Source organism: Macaca mulatta, chromosome 6 (genome assembly GCF_049350105.2).
Source record: "Macaca mulatta isolate MMU2019108-1 chromosome 6, T2T-MMU8v2.0, whole genome shotgun sequence".
In the NCBI taxonomy this organism is placed as follows: domain Eukaryota; kingdom Metazoa; phylum Chordata; class Mammalia; order Primates; family Cercopithecidae; genus Macaca; species Macaca mulatta.
In genome coordinates, this window is record NC_133411.1 from 12,102,659 (window position 1) to 12,125,825 (window position 23,167).

Consider the following 23,167-nt stretch of genomic DNA (forward strand, 5'->3'; position numbering starts at 1 on the left):
CCATCATAGTGGCCAGGGAGATGCCATACTCTGGTCAAGTCTGAGTCCTGGGACCAGGGCAAGGGCCCAACTCCACACAATGCACATGGTCAGAATTTAGGCAAGATAGTGGTTTGCCAGAGAAAAATTGTGGCATTATTACCAGAAGTAGAGTGAATGGGTTTTTGGTGGCCGGAATACAACTGCAGCTGACAGGAAACCATCAGCCAGCATGTGTCTTGGTCTTTATGTATTCAAAGCAATTCAGTTTTACAAGATTAAAGGATTAGCAGGTTAGTGGTGCAGATAATAAAGATGCCTGCAGTTATTATAGAAAATCCTAGAGAAAGAAGATGTCCCCAGAATATGAAGCAAAGGTTAGCCTCTGAAAATGTGACCATTCAAAATTCACTTCATAGAGTATTAATCAGTGCTCTGTTCCTTAGTAACTTGGTTTCCTTAAGGGTAAGGACTTTATCTCCACCTCCCTGTTACTCAGCATAATACTTTGTGCTGAAGAACTTGTTAGAAGACCATTCTTGACTGAATTAATGAATAAATTTGCAGATACAATTTAAGATGATATTTTTAAAATGTATGTCCTGGGGTTCTTGGAAAACACCCCTGTCTAGTCAAAAAGTGAACTGTTTTTGGACCATATTGTGCTAACAGAGAAAATCTGTAACCTAATAAGTTGCTCTGAATGGTCTGAAGACTATGAGAAAGCATGAGTCTTGGTCTAGGAGAAGTCTAGGGAGGGAGAACAAAGAGCTGGGGCTTTTCAAAATCAATGTGACAGGGACCCTGTGTAGCTGTCTAAGTCTGGTCAGCTTGCTATAGACTGGAAGGCTTATAAACAATAGAAATTTACTTCTCACAGCTCTGGAGGCTGGAAGTCCAAGGCCAGGATGCCAGCATGGTTGAGTTCTGGTGAGGGTGCTCTTCTGGGCTGCGGACTGCTGACTTCTCACTATAACCTCACATGGCAGTGGGAGTGAGGGGCTTCCCATTGGTGTGTGTATATATGTGTGTGTGTGTGTGTATATATATATACATATATATATACACCGATGCCATTCACTAGGGCTCTGTTCCTGTGACCTATTAGTGTATGTATATATATGTGTGTATGTGTGTATATATATGTGTGTGTATATATATTATATATATTGTATATATATTACATATATATATATATAATATATATATACTGATGCCATTCACTAGGGCTCTGCTCCTGTGACCTAATCACCCTCCAAAGGCTTCACCTCTTAACACCATCACCTTGGGATTTCAACATATAGATTTTGGGGGGACACAAACTCAAACTAGCTTAACTCTGTGTAGCTTTCTTCTCTCCTGTATCTGACCCACAAATTCAAGCCTCCTTGGTCTCCCCAAACTTTGGGTTCTCTCTCTCTTCAACTCAACAAGGTACTGTGTGGGGTTCCCTCCCTGTCCCCCAGGTAGTGTGCTGTTGAGACCACAAAGCTCGGCTCATCTTGTTTCCTTCCACTCAAGGACCACAGTCCTGTGCAGCCCTTTGTGCAAACCCTTTTACTGCATCTGTTTTCTCCAGTTCTCTGTGTGTTTGAAGTGAGAGGGGAAATCTGGCTTCTGCTACTCTATCTTGACCTTTGACACATGCAGGGAATATATTATGCCTGGCCGGGAGTGCAGGCCTAAGGAGGACACGTGGAATGGACAGAGGAAGGAGGGAAGATACAACTGGCTCCAGAGTTCTGACTGCTGGACACCATCCTCACAGCTTCTCCTGGTTCTCTGATGAATGACAATGGCTAAATGTAATTTGAATCCCCAAGATGTCCTGCTGGACATTTATCACATTTTCTGGAGGTGGGGCATTGTTAGGATATATTTGCTTTAGTCTAAGTCCAGTCTTCCCAAGGCAGAGACCAGAACATTCGGATCCTGAGTGGTCACTGAGTCATCGATGCAGGCCTGTGACCTGGGCTCCAACCATCAGCTTCCGCCCTGAGGCCTTTCAGTTGAGTGACTTGAGGAACGTGGCTCTGGGCAGAATCCATTCTCTCAGAACAAGTCGTGGCACAGCTATGTGGCAAGACCCTCTGTCTTAATCCATTTGTGTTGCTATAAAGAAATACCTGAGGCTGAGCAATTTATAAAGAGGAGGTTCCTTTGGCTCACGGTTCTTCAGGCTGTACAAGAAGCACAGTGACAGCATCTGCTTCCGGTGAAGTCTTTAGGCTACTTCCACTCATGGTGGAAGGCGAGGGGGAGCCAGTGTATGCAGAGATCATATGGCGAGATAGGAAGCGAGAGAGGTGGGCGAGGGAACTAATAGAGCAAGAACTCACTCTCCTCACCCCAGGGAAGACATTAATGTATTCCTGAGGAATCTGCCCACGACCCGAACACTTCCCATTAGGTGATGCCTTCAACATTAGAGATCAGATTTCAACATGAGATTTGGAAGGGTCAAGCAAACCAAATTACAGTACCCTCCCTGGGCGAAAGTGGGTTGATGTGGACTGAGGCTATCACGCTGTTTCCTCTGGCACCCAGGAGGCAACAGCAGAGGCTTGGCTCCCTGGCCAGGCAGCTCACGGCTGGATTTTAGCCACTGTGCCCAGAACCTTAGCTTTTGGTCTGTTTCACCAGCCATCCCAACAATTCTGTAAAAGTACCTCCTTTTTCTTCCTCATCAACCAGAGTGGGCTGAATTCCACTCTTATTTGGAAGACTCACTGTCTTGGTTGTATTGTTATTTGACTAAGTAGCAAATGATTGGCAAAGAGGTAACTGAAAAATAGGATGCCATTTTATCAAATAAAGAAAGGCTACATTTAAATAGCTGCTTCCAAGTAGATGTAAGTCCTGATTTATAAGCCATCTGTGTACATCATAGACCGATGCTGAAGACCAGAAGAGAACAAAGACATTAATTATTCCAAGACTTATCTCTTTCTATTGTCAACTGTAACATTTTTCCACTTGAAATAAAATCTTCCATTAGTCTAGAATTGTTTCTGAATATTTTAATGACCTGTGTCAGCACTGTATAAACCATATATTTTCTCAACAAGTTTCTAGGCTTTACAAGCATTTCTGGAGATGGACATTAGTAATCAAGGTATAGGATGTACTAAGCTGACAAATGGTTTTCTCTAATAGAAGACTTGGAAATAGCATCTGGTTTTATTAATTTTATAACTTCTCATTCATTCACATTTGTAAGCTGAACATGTACCTGCTATGCTTCAATTCATTCTTTTGAAAGAAATGCACAGACCAGAGTCATTGTTATGGATAAATGTGCACCTTTTAAAAACAGCATGGGTAGTTGTGGCTTAGAGTGGAAATTATGATGTCAACTGAGCCACCAGGATGATGCATCCCCCAGGAGTCAATTAGATAAGATGTGGTCATGGAAGATAGGAAATGCTATCTTAATAAAGCACCATCAAGTCCTTGTCTTTTAAACATAAAATAACTTTATTCCTGGTCAGTGATGAAAGCAAATCACTTGGAGTTTCTGGTAGGAGTTGTTTTAGAGTGGAAGTATATATTCAAATGTTTGAAAGGTATACTTCGCTCCTCACCAAGATTACTTGGTGAGATTTGTACGGACAGGCAAGAAGCTACTTTGTTATGCAAACCTTTGAAAGGGGATGAGAGAGAATTAAAAAATCAACAACCAAATAAATGAATGGGCTATGAACATAATAGGTGAGACATTACTAGCTGTTTTTTATCCTGCCAAGAAGTTGAGAGTATTTTTAAAATAGTATCTAAATCCAAAACCAAGCCATTGTAACAAGAAAGAAAAGCCTCATTGGGCTTTTTGTGGTGTGTGAAGCAAAACTGTAGATATAGAGAATAAATTTACTAAAAGAAACCTTAGAAGTGCATTTAGTTCAACGCTCTCATTTTGTCAATGGGGGAAACTGAGGCCCAGCCAAGAAAGTGATCTACCCAAAGTCACTTATTAGGTAGTGGGAAAGTGCTATAGACTTAATGTTTGTGTCCCTCTGAAATTCATATGTTGAAATCCTAATTCCCGAGGTGATGGTATTGGAAGGTGGTACCAACCACTGGGGGATGAATAGGTTATGAAGGTAGAGGCCTCTTGCATGACAGTAGTGCCCTCATAAAAGAGGCCACAGAGACCACTCTCCTCCCTTTCTGCCATGTGAAAGTAGAGTGAGAAGATGGCCATCTATGAACCAGGAAGCAGGTCATCGTCAGACTCCAAAACTGCCATGGCCTTGATCTTGGACTTCCCAGTCTCTAGAACTGCGGGAAATAAATGCTGTTTAAGCCATCCAGTCTATGTCATTTTTGTTATAGCAACCCAAACAGGTTAAGACAGAGAATGTAAGTTTAGAAGACTGTGTCAAAGGACAGAGCACTGTGAAAACTTTTGATCCAGCAATCCCACTACCCAGTATCTACCCAGAGGAAAAGAAGCCATTATTCAAAAAAGATACTTGCACGTGCATGTTTATAGCAGCATAATTTGCAATTGTAAAAACATGGAACCAACCCAAATGTCCATCAATCAACTAGTGGACAAAGAAACTGTGGTGTATCTGATGGAATACTACTCAGCCATAAAAAAGAATGAATTAATGTCATTCGCAGCAACCTGGATGATTGGAGACTATTATTCTAAGTGAAGTAACTCAGGAATGAAAAACTAAGTATCCTATGTTCTCACTCATGAGTTGGAGATAAACTATGAGGATGCAAAGGCATAAGAATGACACAATGAACTTTGGGGACTGGGAGGCTAAGGGTAGGAAGGGTGTGAGAGATAAAAGACTACAAATTGTGTGCAATGCATACTGCTTGGGTAATGGGTGCACCAAAATCTCACAAGTCACCACTAAAGAACTTACTCATATAACCGACACTACCTCTTCGCCAATAACCTATGGAAATAAACTTTTTTAAATAAATAAGAGTTAGTTACATGAAAAAAAGAGATGCTAATACCTACACAATGTGCCCATCGTGATGAATAAAAGTCTGGGGAATATTTGCAAAGTAAGGAGCTCCTGGTTCCTCCATGCTGTAGGCGGCAAGGTGAGCAATATTCTCCATGGATAAAATTGTTTTAATATGAAAAGTTGCCTGAGTTTCCATAGACCTGAATGGGCACTCTCGTATTGAATACAGGACCTGAATAAAACCCTATAATGATAGGCTTACTGCACTGATAGCCCCCTCCATGCTGGATCAAGATGCAAAAAGGCATGGCTGAAATGAGATGAAATCCAAACGCAATTAAAAAGATTAAAGGCATAGATGCAAGAAGAGAGTGCCTGATAATAATAATTTTTATTTGCAGAAGCAAAAACAACACCCTCCCCATCCCCCCAAAAAAAGACCTAGAGTTTCAGTTGATTCAAGCTTAGGATGCACCATGGGTGTGATGTGATTGTCATATAAACTGGAAGACAACTTAGGCCGAATTAATCAGGCTCAGTGTCCAAAAGCCCTAGAGGAAGTAACAAATAGGGAGTATAGATTCAAGTTCAACATAACAGGGAACTTTCTTGATAATTATTGTGGTGTTAGATTGGGCTGACAATTTGGTGTGCATTTCTGGAAGGTTGTGAACAGCTGGGTGAACATCTGTCAAGGATGCTGTAAACTTGATTCTGCTTTTGACAAGATGCCCCCCAGCTCCACTCTAACTCAAGGGTGTAAGTCTAAAAGTCCAGCTTTACTCTCCAAGTCCCACCACATACTGTGTGACCTTTGCCAAGTTATGAAACCTCTCTGAGTCTCTTTTCCTTGGCTTTAAGATCAGGAAGATTAAATACATCTCTCAGAAACTGTTTTAAAAAATCAATTTAAGAAGTGTAAAGCAAAGCCCCTAGTATAGTGCTTGGTACATAATAATTTTTAAAAATGTTTGTAGTGTCAGAACTGTCCATTCTTCCATTTATAACAACTCATTCAGGGATGAGCGTGTGACCCCATAACAATTAATGAGATAGACTGAGATTTCCGCCAAGTCTTCATGGAGTTCTTCTTGCTTAATGGATTTAAGGCTGAGATGATACTTCCTGGAGATCCTATTATATCTGAACTCTGAGATTAGGACCAGGACAGCTGGAGACAAAGGCAAGAGCCAGAGAGAAACAAGCCTGTAAGGACTTTGATCCACCATGCCTGAAGCTTGATAACTTCTAGGCTTCTCATTTACATGTGTCAATTAATCCCATTTTGCTTCCTGCAGGGTTTCAGACAAATGTTAACTAAAGAATTGTGACGGATGCAGTCCTGGAGAAAGACATTCTTGTATGCTTATAGTTTTATTATTTTTGCTCCATGCAAAGCCCCAACCTGGCAACAACTTTTCCTTTCTTCCATGCATGGAGCTATGAAGCCACCATGGGCACTACTTTTCTTAATTATCTACCTCTTCTTACAGCCCAGGGCAGCCATGCTTGACACATTGAGGACACATTGACCTGAGAAGTCTATTGTTGTTTTTGGCAGCTCCCGGTTTACAGATCATACCTTTAAAACCACAGCTGTGTATTCTTTAGTTCACCCTCGAGGTGCCAAAAGCCTAATCAATAATGAATAGCCATGATGTCTTCAAACTGACTTTAGCATCTGGCCTGAGGAGGGGCACACCGAGTCTGGGTCTCGTGGCAAGCAAAAGTTGGAACGAAAATAGAAATGCTGAGACAAGCTCAGTCACAATGTAGATTCACCAGAGGTTGTCTTCTTTGAATGTTACATGTCTGCCATCACCTGCTTGCTAGTTAAATTAACTGTCAAAACCTGCTACAAATTGTGTTAAGGCTGAAGTGAACTAACATGGATCTCCATGACCATCCCTGAACAAGGCTGTTGAAGTCACTGCTCTGATACTTTCTGATGTCAGCTTGTCTGAATGACTCCTGGAGATTCTTCTGACAACCTCCAAGGAGGCCATGGGTCTATTGATGGACACGAATCTGAATTTTCGTGGCCGAGCTGCTGGAGGAAGAGCTTTAAGAGCCTACTGGTTTTCATAGACACGAGTCATTCAATGCTGGCGTTTTTCCCAGAGGTGCCTCTTTCTTCTGTTAGTGTCGTATCGTCCCCTTGCAAAAGCAGCAGGGACACTTACCCCAAATTTGGTTCAAGTACGGAGGCTGATGACTCTCCATGCACAAGACTGTTTGAGAGACGGTTTATTACTCACACAAGGGACTCTCTGGTAGAGCTGAGCAGGTGCCAGCAGGCCTAGGGTTGGCTCAGGCAGAGCAGAAGAATGGGCTCGGGCCTTCAAATAAGTGGCTAAGAGCCCAGGACATGCTCACTGGATTTAGAGCCCAGTGAAATCCCGTTTGACCTCATCTCTCACCTTAATTACATCTGCAGAGATCAATTCCCAAATGAGGTCACATTCTGAGCTTCTGGGTGGACGTGAATTCTTGGGAGAAACAGTTCAACCCAGTCCACAGAGTGAAAACACTTCATTATCGCTTCTGAAAAAATCATCTTATCACACTTACCATATTGCTGAATTTCTGCTTCCCAAAACGGGACTGGAAAGAACCTTCACAGGCTCATGGGGTTCCCAGGAAAGTCTGACCCTTGAAGAGGACTGAGAGCTAAAGAATGGATTTGCTACAGAGCTGGGAGGGGGAAGCAGTGGAACAAGGATGCCACCTGTTCAGCCCTCACCTGAGGGCAACACTGGCTGGGGGTGGAGAATCTTAGTGTCCCATAATGGCCTGTTTTCCCAGCAGAGACACAGCTGAGTCAGCAACAGTGAGTGTGCCATTTGGAAGCGTCATGGCCTCAGGATGAGTGCGGTCACCAGTGCTATTAAATACAGTTCTCATGGCCGGTGCCCCATTAAGACAGATTTGATGCTTGGTGACACATTCAATTTGAAAATTTCCCACAGCTCGGCTGGATTCAGTGGCATCCCCCTTTGATTCCTGTGGGGCTGCCATAACAAAGTACCACAGGCTGGGTGCTTAAACAACAGAAATGTATTTTCTCACAGTTCTGGAGGCTGGAAATCCAAGGTCAAGGCTCTGTCAGTGTTGATTTCACTCTGAGGCCTCTCTTTTTGGCTTGCAGATGGCCGTCTTCTCACTGTGTCCTCACGTGGGCTTCCCTTTGTCCCTATGTGTTCAAGTGTTTTTTTCTTATAAAAACACCAGTCCTGTTGTTGGATTAGGGCTCCCTCTAATTCCTTTGCTTTAACTTAATACCCTCTTAGAGGTAATTTAATAGGGTCACATTCTGAACTACTGTGGCCTGGGACTTCAACATATGAATTTGCAGGAGACACGGTTAAGCCCGTAACAATCCCTTCCACACATTTGTTCTGAGTGAGCAAAGTGCGTGCCTTTCTTTGTTACACATTTCTCTCTCTGAAAGTTATGACTGTCAAGGAAGGGTTTAGACTTTAGATGGCAGGGCCATGAGGCACAGCCAGGCTGAGAGCTCAGAATCGTGATTCAGTTCAGAGTGTGGGGTGCACGAATGCTGAGGGGTCTGAGCTGAGGTCCTGCACTGACAGTTTCTTGACTTTTCCCTTAGAGAATCCCAGTCTTCAGGGAGCTTTTTCAAGACTTTTATACCTTGACTTCCAACCATGCTGGAAACGTTTATCCACTTCTGCAATCAGCAGGCCAGGTTGCAAATAAACCTATTTCTAAGCATGGGACTTAAAAATATGAGGGACTTTGTTATAATTGTAATCCCAGTTACATAGAAGAACTCAATATGAGATAGATTACTTGAGGGCCTTGTTCTAGGAATGTATATACAGCAAGAAGCTATTTTAATCCCAGCACTTTGGGAGGCCGAGGCGGGTAGATCACCTGCGGTCAGGAGTTCAAGACAAACCTGGCCAACATGGCGAAACCCTGTCTCTACTAAAAGTATAAAAATTAGCTAGGTGTGGTGGCAGGCGCCTGTAATCCCAGCTACTCAGGAGGCTGAGGCAGGAGAATCACTTGAACCTGGGAGGCGGTGAGGGGGTTGCCGTGAGCCGAGATCACCACTGCTCTCCAGCCTGGGCGACAAGAGTGAAACTCTGTCTCAAAAAAAAAAAAAAAAAAAAAAAAAGAGAGAGAGTGTTTTGTTGTTGTTGCTGTTTTCTATAGACTCTGATGATGATGCTATTGCAAAAGCCAGGTATGGAAGACAGAATAATAGTCCTTCAAAGATGTCCACGTTCTAGTCTCCAGAACCTGTATGTTATCTTACATGGCAAGAGGGGCTTTGCAGATGGGATTAAAGCACATGAGGTGGGGAAATTATCCTGGATTATCTGGGTGGACCTAATGTAATCAGAAGGGTTCTTACAAAGGAGAGAGAGAAAAAGGAGACAGGGATGGGGAAGTAGAAGAGAGGAGGAGTTTTAGCCATGCTACATGGCTGGATTTGAAGATGGAGCCAAGGAAAACAGGCAGCTTGGAAAAGACAAGGAAACAGATTCTTCCTTAAGGCCCCCATAGGAGCACGGCCACACAGCCTTGCCATCCCATCTTGGACCTCCAGAACTGGAAAATAACACGTTTCTGTTTTAAGCCATGAAATCTGTAGTAATTTGTTACAGCAGCAATAGGACACTAAAACCTCAGGGTAATTAGGCTACTGTATCTTGAGCAGCCAGAAGTAACTGGGTAACTTTATAACTGAACAATTGCCTCAGCATCTTCAAGGTGCAAACAGTGGCCTACTTTTTTTATTTTTCTAAAACAAGACATGCGCCATCTGTCAATTTAATGGCTATTTTTCCCTCATCTGAGTTGATCCAGCATCTGAGGCTTACAGAGTCCAGAAGAAACGGGGTCTCAGGTTCATAATCTACCCTTGTTCTAACTGTTGCTGTCCCTGGGCTGAGTTGGGCAGGGTGTTACACTGCCCACCCCTTTACAAATCCCTCTTCTACACATCACCTTTCCTCAATTTCTTCTAAAATGTTTCACCTTGGAGACCTCCCTCCTTTCTCCACATTCCCTGCAACACACTGACTGCTCTTTTCCCTGCTCCAAGAGCCTACTACTGGCATCCTTCTAAAGCCCACCTCTCCCTCTAGGTATGGCATCTGGCCCCATCTCATGTCTCCTCTTGCATTGATGACAGCCATCACTTCCCTCCATCCAGAAAACAGTCTCCTTCAGGTACTAGAATGTATCCAACTTGGAAAGCTTTGGGTGGTTATTAACAACACTGGTTTTCTCATTATATTTGTTTCCAAAAACTTTTATATAATGCCTCTCACATGGTAACTTCAGTAATTGTGGGCTAACTGAATGAATGTTAATAATATACATTAGATGTGGCCGTTTGAGGTCTTTCATCATTCCATATGAATTTTAGAACTATTTTTTCTATTTCTGTGAAAAATGTCATTGAGATTTTGATAGGAATTTCATTGAATCTGTAGGTTGCTTTCTTGAAAAGTAACAAAACTGGAGGCATCAAACGTCCTGATTTCAAAATATATTACAAAGCTACAGTAATTAAAACAGTATGGTACTGGAATAAAGACAAGCTTATGGTACCAATGGAACAGAATAGAAAGCTGAGAAATCAACCCACATATATACAATCAATTATCCTTTCATAAGGGTGATAAGGGTGCCAAGAACAGACAATGGGAAAAGAATCATCTCTTCAAAAAATGGTGTTGGGAAAAGTGGATGTTCACATGCAAAAGGATAAAAATGGACCCTTATTTTACTCCATGCACAAAGTAAACTGAAAATGACTCATAGACTTAAACATAAGTCCTGCAACTATAAGATTCCTAGGAGAAAACAGGAATAGCATCATGACATTGGTCCTGGCAATGATTTAATGGGTCTGACAGTAAAAGCAAAGTTCAGCACAGACAAAATTAGACAAATGGAGCTGCATGAAACTGACAAGCTTCTGCACAGCAAAGGAAACAATCAACAGAGTGAAAAGGCAATTTACAGAATAGGAGAAAATATTTGCAAACCATCAATTAAGGGGTTAATTTCTACAATATATAAAGAACTCCTACAACTCCATAGCAACACAACTAATAACCTGATTTAAGACAGGGTAAATACTTAAATAGACATTTCTCCCAAGAAGCCATACAAATGGCCAACAGGTACATGAAAACATGCTTGACATTACAAATCATCAGGGAAATGCAAATCAATGTCACAATGAAATATCACTCACACCTATTCAAAAAGATGAACAATAACAAGTGTTGGCCAGGAGGTGAAGAAGAGGGAGCCCTTATACACTATTTATGGGAATGCAAAATGGTACAGCTGCTATGGAAAACAGTATGGAGGTTCCTCAAAAAATAAAAAAAATAAAAATACCATATCAATATGGTTTGGCTGTGTCCCCATCTAAATCTCATCTTGAATTCCCATGTGTTGTGAGAGGGACCTGGTGGGAGGTAATTGAATCATGGGGGCAGGTCTTTCCCATCCTATTCTTGTGATAGTGAATAAGTCTCATGAGATATGATGGGTTTATAACAGGGAGTTTCCCTGCCGAATCTTTTTTTTTTTTTTTTTTTGCCTGCTGCCATCCATGTAAGATGTGACTTGTTCTTCCTTGCCTTCTGCCATGACTGTGAGGCCTCCCCAGCCTCATAGAACTGTGAATCCAATTAAACCTCTTTCTTTTGTAAATTGGCCAGCTTCAGGTATGTCTTTATCAGCAGCATGAAAATGGACTAATACACATATCATCTAGCAATCCTCCTTCTGGGTACTTATCTGAAAGTATTGAAACAGGATCTTGAAGAGATACTAGCATTCTAACATAGTTTGTGACACTATTGACAATAGTCAAAATGTGGAAACAACTTGTGTTCAGTGACAGATGAATGGATAAAGAAAATGTGGTATATACATACAAAAATACTATTCAGTCTTAACTAGGTGTGGTGGTACACGCCTGTAATCCCAGCTGAGGCAAGAGATTGCTTGAGTCCGGGAGTTTGAGGCTGCACTGTTACCTGATTGTGACTGTGAATAGCTGCTACACTCCAGCCTGGGCAACATAGAAAGACCCTCTCTCTAAAAATATTATTATTTTTTTTTAAAAAGGAAATCCTGCAGTAAGAGATAACTTGAATGAAACTTGAGGGTATTATGGTAAGATAAATAAGCAGTCACAGAAGGATGAGTACTGCGTGATTCCACTTAAATGAAGTATTTAAAATAGTCAAATTCAAAAAATTGGAGTAGAATAGTGGTTGTCACGGGCTGGGGGAAGGGGAAATGGGGAATTGCTAGTCAAAGGGCGTAAAGTTTCAGTTAAGCAAGATGAACAAGTTCTAGAGATCGGCTGTGCAATGTTGTCCCTACAGTTAACAATACTGTATTGTACACTTAAAAATTTGTTAGAGGGTGGATCTCATGTTAAGTGTTCTTACCATCACCACCACCACAACAAAACAAAACCAAACCCAAAAAAGGTTGCACACTCGTATAGTAGTTAAAGAAGTTATGGGCAATGGTATGTAGAGCTGGCCTGTAATGGCTCACAAGAGCTGATGGTTAAATTTTCAGGAACTTTGCATGCTAGTTAAATATAGCCATTATTAAGTGTTACATGGTATAAATTTATAATTAAATTAAATTGAAAATAAAGGTAATAAATATTCAGAATCCATCACAACCTAATTATTTCAGTACATTTTACTATTATCTATGTTCTAGAGGTTACCTACGTTATCTATTTTTTCTGTTTCCTGGAGAGTACATATAGGTTTACTACCAACCACCACTTCCAACTCTGCATTCAGTGACATCATATTGGCAGGTTGAAATTGGTCATGGTATGTGAAGTTACACCACAGAAACTGGCAAATGCTATAAATCAAATATTTTTTTGAGTCAGTTGTTAAATGTTCACCAGACACCACTGTTCCTAAGCCAGTTCTTCACAAAAGACTTCACAAAGACTCCAAAATGGGAGCAGAACCGATATTACCACCAATTTACTAATACAGAAAGAGAGACCCAGACATTAATGAGCTTGTCCAAAGAAGGTTTTGGACATACTCCATATTTTTACCATTATATAATTTTTAAATCATTTATTAATAATTGAAATAGTCTCAATTATCTATGGTTATGAGAATTGAAATTAATTACTAAATTACATTTATTTTGCTTTTTCCTATAAAGCATAATACATTAGAAAAATAATGGTAGAAATATAGATGAAACTAGGGCTGCCAGGTAAAATATAGGATATCCGGATAAATTTTAACTTCAGATAAATGATGAAAACATTTTTTAGTATATTACAAATATTGCATGGGACATATTTATACTAAAAAAAAAAAGTTGTGGGGGCTCACTCCTGTAATCCAGCACTTTGGGAGGCCAAGGTGGGTGGATCACAAGATCAGGAGTTTGAGCCAGCCTGGCCAACATGGCGAAACCCCATCTCTACTAAAAATACAACATTAGCTGGGCGTGGTGACGCATGCCTGTAATCCCAGCTACTCAGGAGGCTGAGGCAGGAGAATTGCTTGAACCAGGGAGGCGGTGGTTGTGGTGAGCCAAGATTGTGCCATTGCACTCCAACCTGGGCAACAAGAGCAAAATTCCGTCTCAAAAAAAAAAAAAAAAAAATTGGGGTTATTTCACTCAAATTCAGTGAAACACTAGCTATGCTTTCATATTAACAGGACAGGAAGTTTTCTTACTCTATTTCTATTATTTTTTTTTAAATCTGTAATGTACACGATGTGCTTTGGTCAAGAATTAGGCCGAGGCAGACATCAGGCCTGCATGACTCAGCGGGATTGGTGTGCAGGCGCACACCTCCAATTGTTATATAAGCTGTTTGTGTAAGCTCATGCTTGGCTCTACGCCATTATTGCCTTTTTTTTTTTTAGATGGAGTTTCACTTTCTCATTGCCCAGGCTGGAGTGCAATAGTGCAGTCTTAGCTCACTGCAACCTCTGCCTCCCAGGTTCAAGCGATTCTCCTGCCTCAGCCTCCTGAGGAGCTGGAACTACAGGTGTGTGCCACTACGCCCATCTAATTTTTTGCATTTTTAGTAGAGATGGGGTTTCACCATGTTGGTCAGGCTGGTCTCAAACTCCTGACCTCAGGAGATCCACCTGCCTCGGCCTCCCAAAGTGCTGGGATTACAGGCATGAGCCACTGTGCCCAGCCGTATGCCACTATTGTTTGTAAAAAGTATAACTGCCCTGCTGATGCTGATACATGGTGCTTGGCTCTCATACCCAGAGAGAGAGAGTAATACTACTGACCCTTGTAAGGGAGAGCTAGCCCTGTAGGTCAAGGAGTGCAGCTGTAGGCATGGGGGAGGCAGGGGCTGTGGAGCCAGCTGCTGAGAGGAGCCACAGAGTCGGAGCAGACGGCCAAGATAAAGGTAGACAGTGTGACACAGCTAGAGTGAGTAAGCTGCTGATGAGAAAGCTGCTGAATAAAATTACATTTCACCTGCCTACGGCCCCCCAAATGTTCTTTCAGCTATCTGCCACCTACTCACTCCTCTTGGACCTCAGCATGGGCTAGAACCTGACCCTGGGCCTGACATTTGGTGTAGGAGAGGACCTGACAAAATTTGACTTTCTTTACCACTTCCTCTAGTCAGTTCTACCTTTTAAACCTTTGCTAGGTCAAAGTTAATTGCATAAAAAAATTGCTTACAATTACCTAGTGCGGGTACAATAACCTAGTGACTTTGAATTTCTACCGAAAAGGGACTGCCAATCTCCTTTCCGATGTTTTAGACATCTCTGGAACAGTCTAAAACAAAATAGAAGCATTTAAAAAAAAACATTTCCTTTTCCATTCATGGCCATTTCGTGCCGTAGTTTGCACAGCCATCTCCTTCTGGGGGAACAGTCTCCTTGTCATTAGCACACTCTGGGGTCAGCTGTGTCTTGGCCAGTGGCTTTAGTGTTTTAGGATTAGAAATTCTTAGGAAAGTAAGTAAAGCTGCCCTTCAGAATCTTGGATCTTGGGTGAACAGAAAATCTGATTGGGATACCTCTCTAACGGAGCTCAGGAGTGTGCCTGGACCAGTGAAGCAGTTGTCGGCAGGTTGATTATTGCACCTGTAATGTCGAGTATCTGGCTATCGAAAGCTGGCGCCATTCATCTGGGCCGTGTTTCATTTGCTATGAATGCTCTTTATTTTCTTCTTTCTTTTCTTTTTTCTTTTTTTTTTTCAGATGGAGTCTCGCTCTGTCGCCCAGGCACTCTGCCTCCCGTGTTCATGCCATTCTCCTGCCTCAGTCTCCTGAGGAGCTGGGACTACCGGCACCCACCACTACACCCAGCTAATTTTTTGTATTTTTGGTAGAGATGGGGGTTTCACCGTGTTAGCCAGGATGGTCTCGATCTCCTGACCTCATGATCTGCCCGCCTCAGCCTCCCAAAATCCTGGGATTACAGGCTTAAGCCACCACGCCCAGCCGAATGCTGTTTATTTTCAACAGGGCCCAATGATTAGTGGCAAAGAGCTCCCCTCAGAAGGTATGGGACTGGGAGTTGTGGAAACGGAGCAGGCAATTACATTGCATTAGTAATTTAGGTGGTGTGTGTTAGCAGAAAAGGACATGATAAAGGGCCATGCAATTTGGAGGCATTCCCATTTGGAAACAGTATTCTCAAAGCCAGACTCAGAAGAAAGATGTATCATTTGTATCACTGCTCAGTTTCCTAGCCTGTGTTATTCCTTATTATTTCAATGATTTGATTATCTTTCAATGATTGTTCTCGTTGGTTATAGATTGTGAACACATGAAGAACACAATTACTTGAGAACCTGAAATTGCTCTTAATAGTGTATTGAGGTCGGGCACGATGCCTCACGCCTGTAATCCCAGCACTTCGGGAGGCCAAGACAGGTGGATCACAAGGTCAGGAGATTGAGACCATCCTGGCTAACATGGTGAAACCCCATCTCTACTAAAAATACAAAAAATTAGCTGGGCATGGTGGCAGGCACCTGTAGTCCCAGCTACTCGGGAGGTTGAGGCAGGAGAATGGAGTGAACCTGGGAGGCGGAGATTGCAGTGAGACGAGATCGCGCCACTGCACTCCAGCCTGGGGGACACAGTGAGACTCCATCTCAAAAAATACATAAATAAATAGTGTATTGAGGCAATAATACAATTTCAAATGCTTTCAGTTGTAAATCTGCAGCATATTTTACTGGTGGTTGAAAGAATAAGATATATTAGGATGGTGACTACAGAAAGTGTCTATGGAATACTTTTCTGCTTACGAAAATTGGCATTGAGTTTTTAAAAAGTAATTATATTTTCCTAACTTTTCAGAAAAGTATGTTCTTTTTATAATAAAATGACAATATGAATACTTAACTGGGCTTTGTGTTGCGATTGCTTCCATCTGTCCAGCCTTCTGTTACTTCCTAGGAGTGGGCAGGTTGGGTCTCTACAATGTGATCGTGAGTACTTGACCATTGCCTGTTGTGGAATATTCTTGTGATTGGTGCTTTTTGAGTGCTCTTATAAGGAGCCAGGTTATTTCTATCTCCTGTTCTGCTCTCCTCCACTTTGGCTTGAGCCTAATTGGGCTCCTCGTGGTCATAAGATGGCTGCCAGGAACGACAGTTGCTGACTGCTTCCTTCTCATTCAGCTGGAGGAAAATAAAAACTCAAGATCCAAAACCTTTTCTTCTGCCATAATGGTATGACTTTCTCACATTTATGTTAGTTACATTATTTGTTTTTCACTTCTTCTAGTAAAACTCATCATTTTTGCCATTATTAAGAAATATTGGCTAAATGTTTGAAAGAGGAAGCTGAACCTATTGCTGCAAAATGTTACAAGCTTTGTGGCAGATTGTACCAAAAAGGCCACTGCAGTATTTCTATCCCACAGGCTCTTTCAGAATCTTGCCACTCTTCCGTCAAGAAACACAGTCTGTTTCCCACCCTGTCCCCTGAAACTGAGCATCATGTTGCCGCTGCATTGACTGATGGAATGCATCCCGACTTTTGTGCCTGACTTTTTCCCTTGGGATATGGGTTTTGGGAGCTTTGAGATAACTATGTAAGAAGTTTGGCTGCCCCGAAGCATCCCTGCTGGAGAGACCCCGTGGAGAGAGCTCAGAGGACGCCCGAGGAGCCACAGCTGTCCCTGTCCCAGCTACTTGAGTCTTTCCAGCCCAAGTGCCAGATAGCTAAGTGATTGGCCTTTAAGTGATTCCAGCTTTCAGCCCCGGTGCCTCCACAGCTGACTCTGAGTGCAGCACAGCTGAGTGTCCCCATGGAGTACAATCCAGGTTACAAATTCTTGAACAAAGTAAGTGTTTCTCTCTTTTTCTTTTTTAAAACCACAACTTTTGAAGCAGCTTGTTACAGAGCAATAGAAAATCAGAATTAGTCTAGTTCAAATTATGTATGTATATGATTTTCAACTCTGTCTTTGATAATTAAGAGTTGGCTATACATTCAGATAGAATTGGGATAGTGTTTCCACTGATGACAGGTTAGCTCAGGTGTGCACATGCAGTCTTAACACGGCCAAAGATTTGGGTGTAATTCCCACAAAGGCCAGTTCACTTTCCCCTGCTCCGTGACTTAATTATGTGATTATCTCGCAGATGTCTGCTTGCAATTATGAGGTATGAAGAATCCTTGAAGCCATTAGGAAATGGGCACCTGGCTTCTCTGCTGAGTATGGGAGTAATGGAAGCTGTGATGAGAACTCTCTGAACAAAAACATAGTGTTGGTTCCATCAAGGGCCAGGCCTCTGGTAGACTGGTCATACGAGAAATGAGGATAAGTAGCCTGGAGCAGATGGGGTTGTGATGGGGTAGTAAGGATGAAAGTCTGGAAGAGAGATCAATGGCAATGGTAATTGATGTGGCAGGCATTGGTTGTGTCAGGTGTATGGTGAACAGCAGTAGACAACCAAACTCACTGAGCTAAGGATCAGACTTATTGCATGTTGCCCTGTATGGATGTCATGGTGCTGAGTAAAGGGTGGACCCTGGAGAATTATACTTTTTCCTCTTTATGGCCCCTTTGCTTGGCACACTCGTAATCATCTCTTGAGCAGAAAAGTCCCAGTTTAATATCCAGCTGCAAAATTTTATATTCAGCTGGCTATCACAGCATCTTATACCTCCCCCCCCATGCACTCCCCGCCCTTTTTTGTTTGACACAGAGTTTTGCTGTGTTGCCAGGCTGGAGTGCAATGGCACAATCTTGGCTCACCACAACCTCCGCCTCCTGGGTTCAAGTGATTCTCCTGCCTCAGCCTCCCGAGTAGCTGGGATTACAGGCATGTGCCACCATGCCCCACTAATTTTGTATTTTTAGTAGAGACGGGGTTTCTCCATGTTGGTCAGGCTGGTCTCGAACTCCCGACCTCAGGTGATCTACCTGCCTTGGCCTCCCAAAGTGCTGGGATTATAGGCGTGAGCCACCGCGCCTGGCCCTTATTCCTCTTTGCTAAAAGAAAGCAAGACTGAGGATACTAGTAGTGGGCAGGACAAGGAGAATAAATGTTAAAACACAATGAAGGCAATACAATATCGTACAAATAGAAGGGGTTATTTCTAAACCATTTGCACGAGTGTGAGTTACCTTTGCCTTGGTTTAAAAGTTTATTTTGCTGTCCTAAAATAGTTCTTCATTCCATCTGTGATTGTTCCAGCCCAGGTTGTCATCTCAATTGCTAGCCCATTCCCCAACTTTTCACTGCCTCGGCCTCCCACCTCCCGTTCACTCACCCTCACCTGCTTCCGGAGTTACTCCCGAAAGTCCTGCGCAGTATGCACATTGCGATATGCAAAGGTTGATTCTCAGCCATCTTTCTCCTAGTCATCCTCTGTGCCCGCCAGTGGCATTTGCTGCTGTCTGCACGTGAAATGCTCTCCTACTCTGGTTTGGACAAAGTACGCTGGTCTCATTCTTCCTGCCTCCACCCCACTTGGCTTTCTCCTCAGTCCTCTTTTCTGCCTTATGCTGCTCCCCCAAAGGTTCTCATCATTCTGGGACTCTCTTTTCTCCAAATCTTCTTCTTCATGGATGCTCTGTCCACACCCACTTTCCAGCTTTTAACCTTAAAGAGACGCCCAATTCCACATCTCTAGTTCAAAGTACCATCTGGACATCCCACCGCCCTCTGTAATTACCATCAGCATGGGCAACTTCACGTGTCCAAAACCAAGTGGATTTTCCTTGCTGGAAAAGATTTTCCTCCTTCTCATGGATGAGTTTCCACTGCTGGACTTCTGGTTACCTAGGCTCACACCTCAGAGGGATCTTTGGGTGCCTCCATCCTTCATTGAGCAGTAGCCAAGGGCTACTAATTTTTTATCTACAATATTTCACATTAGTTTTATTTCTCTTGCGTGTCATTCTTTTAGCTCAGACGCTTATGTGTTTTTTGGATCATGGCTGTCAAACCTAATGTTCCTAAAAATCACCTTTTGATAATGCAGATTCTGGTGTGGGACCCAGTGTTCTGTATTTCTAGTGAGCTACCAGGTGATGCTGATGCTGCTAATCCCCGGACTACACTTTGAGTAACGAGGTTCTAGGTTAATTATTACAACAGTCTCAGAAGTGATTCTCCCTAAACCAGTGGTTCTCAACATATGATCCTCAGACAAGCAACTTTAACATCGCTTGGAAACTTCTTGGAAATGCAAATTCTTGGCCAGTTCCAGCCCTACCCAATCAGAAACTCTCTGAATAAGCCATCCAGGTGATGTCCTCCAGATGATTCTAATGCATGCTGAGTCTGAGACTCACTTATCTAGATCTTACCTTTATAGCCATCACACACACCCACACCCCAGAATCTTTGCAACAATGTTGTAAATGCTTTTTTAGTGTTTCCGCAATATGGCTTTCTTCTTTTTGTCTGTTTGTTTGTTCATTTATTTACAGACAAGATCTCACTATGTTGCTTAGGCTCCTCTCCACCTCCTGGACTCAAGTGATTCTCTCACCTCAGCCTCCCCAGTAGCTGGGACTACAGGCATGTGCCACCACACCTGTCACAATACAGCTTTCAAGGGCCTCAAGCTTTGTCCCTAGTGGACTTCTCTCTCTCTCCATCCTCCTCCTCTTCCTAATTTTGAAGTGAAATTTATTGCATCTTGTTGTCTATTCATTCCCTGTCCTTCCTCCATCTTCTCCTTCACTTGTTTCTTTTTCCTGAAGCACCCCCATGATTGCTCATTGGAAGCCTCTCCACTCCTTACATCTTGCCAGACACCATCTCTGTTGTTTCGTATTCCTCAGGTCACTCAGCTAGGAGTACATCTTTTCCCTTCCTTTCACTCAGTTGTGGTTAGCATATTGTGCATTGCACTAGAGTCGTGGTTTTCAACTGGGGCCGATTTTGCCCCTGGGGACATTTGCTTATACCTGGAGATGGGTTTGAATGTCACAGCTGCAGGTGGTGGTTCTGTAAGCAACAAGTGGGTAGAGGCCAAGGATGTTGATAAATATCCTAGAATGCATAGGAAAGCATTTCACACCACCCCCAAACAATTATTCAGCCCAAAAAGTCAGTAATGCATTGGTCGAGAAGCCCTGCAGTAGAGCAATAGTGTATGTTGTATTTTCTCTGAGATTGTTGTCAGCACCACCCTGGGGTTATGTCTTTGTCATGCATGCAAGTTCCAGTACAGAGAACCCGGTGCTTCATAATGTCTTCATTTTCTTGAGAAACTGAGCAATCAAATATTGTAAAGTTTAAAAATGTGTGATTTTTATGTGGTTATTGTTGAAGATTATGTCAAGAATTCTATTGTCTTACTAAGGCCCGAATTTGACTTAAAACTCCACTTTCGTTATTACCTAGTGTGCTTAGGGAGTTGGGGGTGGGTCTTATTTCTTCTTTATCCTTTGTGGCTGATGAGGCTTTAGGTGCAGACAAGTTACTCATGATGGAACTGATGAAGAGACGGAGGGTCAAGTGCCTGCTTTGCTAGTTCGAAACTGGGTATTGCAACAGGGGTTGCATTAGAAAGCTGCTGTCTGGAAAAAACATGCATGGGCCCCCTGGTTGGGCGTGTTCTAGCTGTTGTTTGCAAGCAACTGGAGGTCTTGTTCTCTTTGCTTTGTACAGCCAAGCACTGTCACGGACACCCAGAAGTCTCATTCCTATGTATCTACAGGTTACAAAGCGATATGTTGCCTTGCGATGAGGTGGTGTGCATGAGGCTCTCTTGCCCACAGGGACCTCTCTGCAGGATGGAGACCAGCACACTTTAATGTAGATTCCGATCTGAAATGGACCACAGGAAGGGAACTGGTTCTGAGAGCCAAACCAGGCTTTAATAACTCACAAGTCCACTTCTCTTATTAAGCACTCAGGTACAAGTTCATCTGTGTGAATCCCTTGGGGCAAACTGAACTCAGAAATTTTCAGATTTTAGAAGGTAATCTGGGTGTGCACCACAAACTCCATAACACGCTCAGCAGAGTCTAGGCAGGACCTGGTAGTCAATGCACCATGTGTGAGAAATATCAGAGGAGTCTCATGAGGTCAGAGAAGCGAAGACCATTCATAGCTTGGAGTTTGTTCAGGTCAGGTTTTGCTACCAAGTGCACTACAAGGTGTTTTTGTTTTTGTTTTTGTTTTTGTTTTTGTTTTGGAGATTTGGGGATTTTAGAGAGACCCAGGGATACAAGGCTGCTGGTAAGAAGATCAGGTTGGTCTTGATGAGATGGTTGCCCAGCATGAGTTTCTATTATAATCTCGTTTCAACCACGGCGTAGAAATGAAATGTCAGGTATGGAGTGGAGCTATGGGGCCTTAGGGGAAATGTTGCCGTGGAAAATCCTGCTACATGTCAGCAGTCTCCGGCATGTCAGCAGCCTCTGGCCTGTGATGCACAGATCTCTAAAGCACCCCCTGGGCTCCCCTGATTGCTGGCTTATTTTTTCTCTGTCACACAGAGGTTCCTTTGGTCTTGAGATAAAGGTCAGGTTTCTGTGAACCGACTGGCTGCAGCCTTTCTTCTTCTGCCGTCGGAGGTGGAGGTGGGCTGAGGTGTCTGGAGTGTCCTATTTTGTGGGTAAGAGACCCCAACAGCCTGGATGAACACTTTTGTAAACAGCATTTTGTCAGACAAGAGCCATGTTCATTTCCCTGTTGCCGTGTGAGTGAGAATACTGTGTCTTCAGACAGTCAGACCTCACTTCTCGGGGGCACAGTTCTCAGAGACGAAGGGGACAGTATCAGACATTAAAAAGGAGCTGAAGAGAAACAAGACATACCAAATACATGGAGGTTTTTTGTTTTTTTCCACTGAGTTTAAACACTGCTTTCTTTAAACAGCAGCTTTCCATAATGCACCAGTCTTATTAATATGAACCAGGTCATTGTTGGTTAACCTTCACCTAGGTTAGCTCCAAATACGATGTGACATCTTATGTCACCCTGATTCTTCTAAACCTGATATTTTATTGCCTAATGCATGCCTCTTAATGAGGATCATAGCATAAATGTGTGATAATACAAAGATCTTATTTTTAAATGCTACTGTTATCCATAATGGTACAAGGGTATAGGGACTGTTCCTTAATCAGTCCCTGGTGACCACTCTCAAGTAAAAAAAAGAGTGGGGGGACTGGATTTTACATCCTATTAAGTGCATTGGGTTTTTATGGTCTACCACAGGGACTGAACAGAAAAAGAAATATCCTCGCTTCCCCCCTTTCCTCTGAAAAACACCATTCCCATCTCTGTAGGAAAATTCAGGGTCTGGAGGCTCTTGTAGATGCAAGACACAGCCACTTGTGGGAGGGGGCCTTACTTTCAGGACACTGAAAGCCAAAACAAAGGTTTCTTGTCACTGGGGGCTTTTATCCAGTATATCCCATGTTACAAACAATAAATCACTGGCTGACCAACCTTCTTTGCCAAGGGAACCTGTGGGGGCTTTAGGCTATTTCATAGTTCAAGTAAGACCCCATCTATCGACTTATCTACCTTCATCTACCTATCCATCCACCATCTATCATCTATCTATAGCTATCTATCATCTATTTATCATCTCTCTCTCTGTCTACATCTATCCTCAATCTATTTGTATATGTGCATAAAAAGGAAAAAAGGACTGGCTTGAATAACTACAAACACTTCTAAATTTTTCCCGCTATCTCTACTTCTGATGCTGGAGGCTCCTAGCTGAGTCAGCTACTCACAGCCTGGCACAATGTGCTCTCAAAGAATTATGGGA